General features: G+C 30.5%; 1 protein-coding gene and 1 long non-coding RNA gene across 4 annotated transcripts in view; one reads left to right on the top strand and one right to left on the bottom strand.

Moving 5' to 3' along the window:
- The window catches only part of LOC106687992 (uncharacterized), a 278550-nt gene that overhangs the window by 89059 nt on the left and 179258 nt on the right, over positions 1-10233 (bottom strand). The gene's annotated exons all lie outside the window — the stretch shown is intronic.
- LOC136795403 (uncharacterized) lies at positions 7818-10016 on the top strand. The gene is made up of 2 exons (XR_010842985.1): positions 7818-8188; positions 9819-10016. It is a non-coding gene; the product is annotated as an uncharacterized lncRNA (long non-coding RNA).

Genomic DNA, 10233 nt, shown 5'->3' with positions numbered 1-10233 from the left:
TAGTATGCACTTGAATTAATGTATCATTGTTACTAACCTTTTAGGTTAGTCATGATTCTTTGAAACTACTTAACCCAATGTCTGATCAATAATTTTTCAATAACTAGAGGCTTAGAGATCCAGTTTATGAGACAACTCCTTTAAAAAAAACTTTACAAATAAGAAATCGGTGCACAATACCAAAATAGAGTTTTAGAATGGTTATGCTAATTCAGAACTATACAGAGCTGGACTGAATATAATAGACCTTTACCCGTGTGGGTTTGGAATTACAGTTCTAACCAGACACGCCACATCTTGTGCAGTTGTATTTGTGACTGACATACACTGGGGCAGAATGTAAATTCTAATCTTGAGGATGTCAGCCGCGTGACGTGGGCAGAAACAGGATCCAATGGGTCTTATTGGAAAAATCTTTCAAAGGAAACCACTTTATTTTTTCGAGAAATCTTACTTTTCCAAGCTTATTTATTCTTTTCAATTTATTGGAATGGTCTATATTATATAATCTCTTCTTATCCTTATTTACTATTAATGTTTCGGTGCCCGTAACATATTATGAATTTATAATCACTTATTATGTTTGATTATTTTTATACTTTCAAAAATAAATGAAATGAAATAAAAAAATAATTTTATTCTAGGACAAATGGCCCCTAAGAATAAATGCGAGGTGTACACACATTAAGATTAATAGTATGGCATAAATTTACAAATTTTCAATATACATAGTAAAATTACATAAAAATCTTACATTATACTGTAATAGTAATCAATAATGGCTCAATACATTGCTCACAATGATGCTGAGGTTTGGTTATTTTTCTATAAAATTTATTTGTAGTTAATACACAACGAATCCCCAGCTTTAAGGCTTATTAATTCAACAATTAATATGAAACCTAATTTCACAAATTAAATCAGTCTAAGGCACTTCTGGAAGAAAGGTTTCTTTCTTTTCACGTCAATTCTACACAGTTTTAACCCCAACCATCTGCGATTTTCAACAGATTTTGCACAGGTGTTGTATAGATATAGTTTGGAAAAACGTGAAATTTTACTGAGGTATGTCCACTCGTTTTTTAATTACAGAGTTGTTAAGTCCTCATAAATGGGCTAAAAACCGAGAACAAGCTTCACTAATTTAGCTAGAGATTTGGGATAGCTGTAATTTTCCAGTATACTTCGTACTATTTTTATAACATACATTTTTACAACTACAAAGGCTAAAATAGGACATTTTTCAAAACCTAATAATATGTTTATTAATATTTTTTCAGAAAATATATATCTTAAAATGTTCAGATTTATTCCTTAAATAGGTTATACTGACGTCAATAACAGAAAAGAAACATAAAAGTGGCATTTAAACGGCTCCACCCTTAAAAAAAGAATGAAGACTAAGTCACTTCTACAAATTCAACGTTTTATTCACATTAATTATTACAGAAATAATAATATTACAATTTTTATTAAAATAAGCAAAACACAAACGTGAATAATGATTCAATTAATAAGTTGGGATAATTATTAGGAGAGCTATTTATTAGAAGATATCGTATTCTCAAGATTTTGAAAAGTTTTTGTATGTATAACCCGAAAAGAACTTATATAATGGCGAAGTAGTAGCAATCATAATATGGATACAATTTTCTTTTTTTGAGTTCAGTTTTCCCTCGGCTCATTTTCCCTCGAGGCACTCACTTAAGGTTGTGTGTAAGGAGCGTAATTGTTTCGACACGATAGATTCGATCCATAAAATTGAGCGGTAATCAATTCATCTTTCCGGTATGTTCTTATACACTTTCCGCGGTTACAGAGATAATCTTTTATTTCATGAGAATCTACCAGCGACTAATAGTTAAAATTAAGTCATTATTCACGTCTATTAGGGATTTATAATCATTAATCAAATCAAATCCATTTTATTGTCCGTAGAAGATTACTTCCTTTAACATTTAGAATTGTTTCTGAAACATGAGAAAGAGAACATACTACAATAACAATAAGCGCGGTTTTAAATATAATAATTTAAAAGAGAACTGGAATGCTCCGTTATTTAGTTCATATTTTCTCCTCAATTTGTTTGAAAATAGATTAAAAGTGATTTAATAGTTTCATTACTGGTTAAAAGAAAGTCGAGACCTCCAAAGAGGCACTTCTCAAGCACCAGCTCAATTATAAATTTTGAAACCATTAATTCAACAATAGCCTGTAGAGGTGCGTTGATTTATTTATTGTAATTTACAACTGTCCAAAAAAAAAAATACCATAAGTAAATATGTGGGATGTTTCACCCAATGATGGTACCTCAAACATTAATTTAAATTAGAAGGTGTCGTGGCCTTCTTCTTTTCAGGCACCTCGGAGGATTATCAGGTATTGCTAAGGATGAGAGATTAAGAACTAATGGGTTAGGATGGGTAAGGGATTTGGAATGAAAAGACGCATATCTATTTCGGGCCAAATCTACAACGAAAGGGATATTAAGGCGTTTGTCAAGTAGGTGTTGTAGCAATCAAAACCTACGGGCAGTTTCTTGTCCTTTCAGTCTTGTACGGGGATTCCAAGTAAGTCGCTTGTCAAGATGGAGTCCTAAGTAGCGAATCTGTTCAACAGGCGTTAGTGGAATATTTAAAAAGGATACTGAAGGACAGTGGGGTAGAGGTTTACGACGGGAAGTAAAGGTGATCTGATGGGCTTTGTCAGGATTTATTTTGATTCTCCAATTTTGACACCGTTCTTCAATAGATGTTATGTGTGTCTGTAGAGTATGTGATGCATTAGTAGGGTCGTTGTTTACAGACAATACACATGTGTCATCAGCGTATGTTGTCAGGACTATGTTAGGGTGGGTTGGAAGATCAGCTGTATAAACCGTACATAGAATGGGACCTAACATGCTACCTTGAGGAACACCCATGGACTGAGAAAAGAGAAGCGCCATAACATTTGTAAAGGACAACATTTTTACTGTATTTAACCTCTAATTATGATATAGCTCTGACTAGAAAATAATACATTTCATAAAAAATTCTAGTATAGTCAATTACTTTCATGGTAAATAATAATAAATTCTTTATTAATTCTAAGATACTTCTTTTTTGTAATATACTAAAAAATTATTAGTTGGGTGTCATTGTCCTGGGGTAACAGAAAAAGAACAAAATAATTAATGCACAATATAAAAATAAATACGTAATACATCATAATATAGTAAATTTTCAGCCATGTAGTCGTTTTTAGTCGGTCATTACTAAACATTTCATTGAAGATTTTTTAAATAGTTATAAACGCCAAATTTTGAGATTCATACAGAAATCGAACCTGCACCACTTTGCAATAAACACAAATCAACGTTTAAATAATTTCAAGAATTCTATTATTTTATATCAATCGATTTTTTATGCCGATAATTATTACAATTAACTAAGCATGGCACTGTGAGAGAAGAGATTTAATGGACCGAACGGGATAATGTGGGAATATGTTTAATGTATTTGCAGTAATAGAGAGCTAATTAAACTAAAATAACGGACAGAAGGCTCATTTAAACTATTAACTATCTATTTCACTTTACCTACCATATTGTTAACTGCATTCTAATACAGGAAAATATATTCCAACACTTTATGGTCTTCGTTCATTTTTTTACACTGTTATTATTCCCTTATCTATTATTTTTTAGATAATTGTAAATGTTATAATTATAATCATAATTGTCAATTATATAAATTGCGGATGACGTATCTAGAATTAATAATTTTTAAAAATCTAAAACTCAAAATATTAAACATTCAAATAAAACATTAATGGTTTACTATAAACTGATCTGAAACTAGATTTCGAATACCCAACAATAAAAGAAGAAAAGCAAGAATGTATTCTTTCTGTAAGTTCACCAACTGTTGAGTTTTTTGAGAGGTATATCGTTAAGGAATGCGAAGTTAAGCGAGATAGACGTGATGAAACCAAGATATAGAGGACACGCTTTTAAAATGGCCGCATAAAACTCCCAGGCTTTTTATTTTTAACATACAAATAAAAGGGAGAAGTTTTCTTGTTGGAGATAACGAGGTAACGAGAGGGTCACGGTCATGCTTGGTAAAACCTTAAGGTCCACTAAGTAATCTCAGAGGTAAATATACATACCTACACACATACACACACACATACATATATATATATATATAATTTATTTTATTCTATATGTTCACTTACTTCACCATATTTTATTTATTTTTTCTAACCTTTTCTTAGTTGGTTTTTATCTCTTTTTCTTTTCTTGTGTAAATGATTCTCAACATAAATTTGGTACGCATACGTATTTATGCTGAAGGGACAGTGTAGTGCATACATTTTGCATGGTGTATACACAATTTAAAAAATATACGCCTCTTCGGTAGAGCTTATTACAGAGAATATATATACAGTATAAACTGTACTACTCAAGAGATATAAAATTTTTTTATCACTTACAGAAGCTTTTTATTTACCCAGTTTTCCAAATTGGCAGGTTTAAAACGATACTTGTCTTATTTATAGAGGGTCCCAACTACGAGAAGTCGTATGTACTTTTATCTTTGAAAACAATATTGCTTAAAAAAAATCCGGGTATATTGGTTTGTATTTGAGAGCTACTATCTTCAAGGTGTTCAAGAAATATTCAACAATTGAAAGTATATATGAAATGAAATTAAATAGCCTTTTATTTATGCAGTAAATTAAAATCATTACAAAATACAATATACACATTTAAAAAAGATAGAGGGAAATATATATAATAGTTGATAAAACATTAACTTCTATCAATTTTCTTTCCATTTTTCTGTATCCTTTCCTCCATAGGCCTTCCCTTTCGGGAGTAATAGTCAGGACTTCCCGGGGTGACGAGCCCTATTGGGAGGCGAGTTCCATTTCTCCTTCCAGACATCCCTGTCCCTAGCAGCTCTCCACCAGAGGGGTCCTGCCATCCTCTTGAACATATCGCTCCATCTTTTCTTTTATTCTGTGTAAATTTTTGACCCTCTGTCATCTTCGCATCGAAGGAGAGGCCCTGCCCATTTCCATTTGCTCAATCTTATCATCTTCAGTGTGTCAGTGAGTCCTGTTTCTTTCTGGATTCAAGCATTTTTTATTCGATCTCTTTTCCTGACTTTCACAATGCTTTTCCAATAAAAAGTATACATAACAGGTTTCTAATGTTTTTCCTGTCACTATACGTTCCACCATCAAAATCTAACAGTAGTTTTGATTTGTCAGTGGTTGTCAATGAATTAAAATTTCAACATTTTGCGTAGTTATATTCATTCATCTTGTTTTTCGCACAAAACCTGAGGTAGTACTGAAAAAACAAACCAAAAAAAGCATGTGCAGAAGAAATTCAAATGTTGGTTAACAAACGTCATAACTACTTAGATTTATACATGCTGTTGAACTGCAAAGTCCCAATTATAAAGGTAAAGATAAAAAAACTACAAGAAATCAATTCACCGTTACAAAGGTTTAAAAAAAATATTCTAACATATTCAGGGCTTAGTTGCGCTGTAAGTATATGCAAATAACATAACGCATAAATATTTAATTTATGTATGTGTATCAACTCAATCCGAAAAGTTTAATTTTAGATAGATACATGACATATAGATAAGATTTCGAAAGGCCAAAAAAAACAAAAAAACACCAAGAGCTTTGAGTTTCTAAACGTGTCTGTCGGTTAGAAATATTTTACATCATTAAATTTATAAAATATAATCTTAATAGCTTGGTTTGTCAGTAAGATTACGCTTTGTTTCCGCACTATTTTTAGAAAATAAAGCTTGTTAAGAGGGAGATAAATGAATTTTCAGTAAGCCTGAAAAAAACAATACATAAAACTACTAGTAAAATTAAAAACTATAGACGGATAGATTCCTTATATATCAGAGCCATGAAATCATGAGGTGACAATGAGCAGTTCTGAAATTCCATGTTGTTTAATGATAGATTAATTATTTATTATAATGAGTGTTTGAGAGTGGTTTATTTCATTATTAACACACATAATTTTGATCCAATATACTCTCAACTTTTATTTTTAAAATAAAATTTGAGGATCAAAATTGTGTGTGTTAATAATTGTTAAATAATATTATTAAGACGATTTTTTTTATTTTTCGTAGATTTATTTATTTATTAATTATTTATCTCAAGTTTATACCTGTATGAACAAAACTATATATATTTGATCAGGGCTTTAATCCTGATGGGCCATTGGTGTAATATAACAAGTGAAACTGTATTATATAATTTTGCGATTTTTATTACATGAAGAAGAAATGTAAAATTTTTTTTTCAAGAAATGAAATATACGTTGTTTTTAAGTGGAAATAGTTTACACACTCGTTTGTTAGGATAATTATTATTGCTTTACTTTAGTTTTAAAAATAATGTTTCACGCTACCGATGGCCCATTAAATATACAAATTATAATAATTGTAGACCTTTATCGTTTACCAGACATCATTTGCATTGTTATATTCATCATTAACCATTCCTTTAATTCTCCCAGGAGCCTATTAATTAAAAAGTAATTACTAGGAGTAATTATATAATAATTTTTAGTTCTTAATTATGTTATAAATTTTACCGAAAACATCTTTTTAAAAAGCCCGGGCTGGAACGGTTGTTACATCTAATTACTTTGCTTGGCACAGTAGCCGAGGAGGATTTCTCACAGAGGAAAGGCGCGCTAGGAACTTCTTTATCTTTTTTCCTTCACAAGGAGATTATTATTGATGGCGGGCTTTAATTAGAAGGACGGCTGGGAATAATCCAATTAGCAGTCCGTCTAAAACGGTCATTTATTCTGGAAAAAACAGCTTTCGATTTCTCTCTGTCAGTCGGCTTAATAAGAATCTTGTCCATGGATTTAGGCACTAGTGAAACGTCTGAAGGACACCACTTCTCACTAATCCAAACAAAGCCTCGATATCAACCATCACCATAATATGATATAAAGCTGTTTTTCATGAGTTCTATAATATTTGCCAAAATATATTCACTAAATTGGAAAAAAAAAATGTGATGTTTGAAAAACTAAAACTCAGAAACTATTTATAAGTAAAGTATCTAAAATATACTACTCTAATAGAGCTCATAATTTAGGTACTTTACTCTACTTGAAATAATGTGCTACGAAGTTTTTTAATGTTGTGAGTGATTCTGTTAATATGGATCTCTGAATGAATTTTTTTTTTTTTAATATTTATTTATTGTTATTTACAACTGTACATTTTAATACATTTAGTAAATCTGATCTAAGTTAAATTGGAGTGTTACAGGCGTGTAGAGAAACTACCCATTGGTAGCACTCTAATGACATTTTACATTAGCTGGTCTCGTGGCCATCTTCTTTTCAGGCGCCTCGGAGGATTTTCAGAAATGGAAGAGGACGCAAAATTAGAAACTAGGGGGTTTCAGTGGTTAGAGAGTTTATAATGGAAGGAGTGATATCTGGTTCGGGCTAGATCGGTTACATATGGAATATTAAGGTCTTTATGTATGATTTTATTTGTGACAAAGTAAGGAGCATTGAATGAAAAATTTGAATTTTTTTTTTTAAGTTTTAACTTCTTTACCTATTTATTCAACCATTCTAACGATAATTTTGTAGTAAAATTAAATTTTTATCATGCCAAAGGTAATTGTTATTGACTGAGTTGAATAGTTTTTAACATCTGTGATTGAAATGTAAGTATAATAAATTGAGACAACTGTTTCATGAAGATTTTATTTTGATTTTATGAAAACAGAATCTAAAATTTACGTAGCTTCAATTCTTTTGATAAAAAAAAAATAATTATTTTCAGTGATTTTCAAAATTTCAGAATAACATATGTAATGTTCATGATGATGGTGTCTCATTTTTAATACATATTTTTATTAACATTCAGTAACCTCAAAGCATTCATCTCAAAAGACAAAGAGGAACAAAGACGTCCATTTCTGGTATTGTTCTCAGGCAGAGGAACTCTAAGAAAAGCCATCTTATCCCGAAATCTTGGCTAATCTCTGATGTAAACGAGAATCGACCCACGACCCCCAGGGAAAGTAGTATATCTCCATCTAATGATACGGTTGTGGACACGCTTTGAGGGTTCCAGAGCACTATTATCTCGTTAATTGTGGTTTGCATTTCCGATTTCAGGTTTGTAAATCGAAATTGGCGATTCAATTCCTTGTTAATTGGGTGTTTCTATGTTATTACTTCTTTATAGAAGCTTCGTCGTTTTTTTTAATCATAATAAGGCATAATACAGACAATAGTACCGTAGACTAACTTTTTTCTGTTTCGTTTTTTTTTAATGTTAAAGAATCTTGTGCAGTATTAATTTACTGAAAATTTCATGCTTACAAAGATTATGATGAGCTTATATTAGAAACTTTATGTTATTTTAATTAATGTTCTACGAAGTTTTTTTAGTGTTGTGAGTAGTTTTGATGATACGGAGCTCCAAACGAAAAAGCCTTTATTTTTATTCTTCCACCTATAATTGGCAGAGTCATCAATTTTGACCATTAACTATAAATAGTTTTCATTAATTATCAAAAATTGAGATGGCATAAATCGTGCAGAACATAAATGCTAAGAATTTCGAGCATTCAATGTAAAATGAGTGAAAAACTTTTAGTTTTTGGCCACTGTTTTGTCCTTAGTTTTTATTTTCTAAAAAGAATAGTATAAAATCTTTTACAACATAAAGTTTATGGTAAATTACTATCACACAAGATTTTTTCAATTTATCCAGTATATTATATAGTTGAGTTTTTAGGTTTCGTGGGGTAAGTAGGTGCTAACAATTTTGGGCACTTAATGAAAAATTAAGTTTTCAGTTTTCTTATTTTGTAAAACCAATATTATAAAATCTTTTTCTGTACATTAATAATTTTTCTGAATTATAATTCAGTTTTCTGGTCATTATTATGTATTTTCTAGAACTATTATTATATAATATATTTCAGCATGAAATTTTCTGTAAATTAATACCAAAAAAGAATTTTTTATTAAATTCAAGATGGCGGCCCAGGGTAATCTTTCTAGACTTTTTGTATATCAAAAAGAAAAAAAATAGCAAAAATTTCCATGGATAACTACCCTTATTCATGAAGGAACCATTAATAAATAAATATCATATCCATGACAATTTTAGCTTTTAGTTTTAACTAATTCTTCCCGCTTCCAATCGTTACAATCCAAAATCCTTGATGCTCCTTATTACGTTACAAATAAACTCATTCATAAAGACCTTAACATCCCATTCGTTGCAGATTTGACCCAAAACAGATATGCGTCTTCCAAACTCCTTAACCATCCTAACCCATTAGTTCTTAATCTTTCATCCATAACAATCCCTGATAATCCTCCGAGGCGTCTGAAAAGAAGATGGCTACGGGACCTACTAGTTTAAATTAATGTTTGAAGTACCTCCAATGGGTGGTTCCTTCCCAAGATTTTCAAGTGTAAATGAAACATACTACATATTTACCTATTGTATTATTTTGTACAGTTGTAAATTACAATAAATAAATAATAAAAAAAAAGAAAAAGAAAGTCAACTACAGCTAATTTTTGCCAAATTCTGCCCACATTGAAAAAAAAAATTCAAACCCCTTCTTTGTGGGAATTAATTCGACATATCAACTTTTTTTTCCTTTTATCTCCTGTACTGTAGTTCACTTCGTTTGGGTACTGAAACAATAGTAGTCACTCCGTCTTCTATAGATATTTTATAATATTGCAATAATATTATTCTATAAATTTATCATATTTGGTAAAGGCTGAGATTCAAAGGGTGAGAGAAGATCGTTAAGATGCTCGTGTGAAACTAACAGAGCCTGTGGGAGGCCGGTGGATGAAAGCGCTTACACTCGAATTAACTCCTAGACCTTTTAGTTGAAGATTCTTGTTTGTGTTATAAATTATGTCTTGAGATAATATACCTACAATTTTATATTGAATAAATAAATAAATAATGTGTCTTAGTAATTTTTATTTATGCTGAATGAAAGTATATATTTAAATTATTACTTATCTATCTTGGATTATTCAGGTCATTTGGCAAAGAAATCTGAAATATACGATATCAAATAGCAAAATTATTAGTCCATGATCAGTGGATGACAGAAAATATTGTTCCTAATTAATGCTCATCATTTACCCATAAAATCGCAACTTTTAAAATAAACTATTGA

This window comes from Halyomorpha halys, unplaced genomic scaffold (assembly GCF_000696795.3).
Source record: "Halyomorpha halys isolate HHAL.00 unplaced genomic scaffold, Hhal_1.1 Scaffold1035.1, whole genome shotgun sequence".
In the NCBI taxonomy this organism is placed as follows: Eukaryota; Metazoa; Arthropoda; class Insecta; order Hemiptera; family Pentatomidae; genus Halyomorpha; species Halyomorpha halys.
The sequence above is the reverse complement of the archived record's forward strand: the minus strand, read 5'-3'. Positions and strand labels throughout refer to the sequence as shown.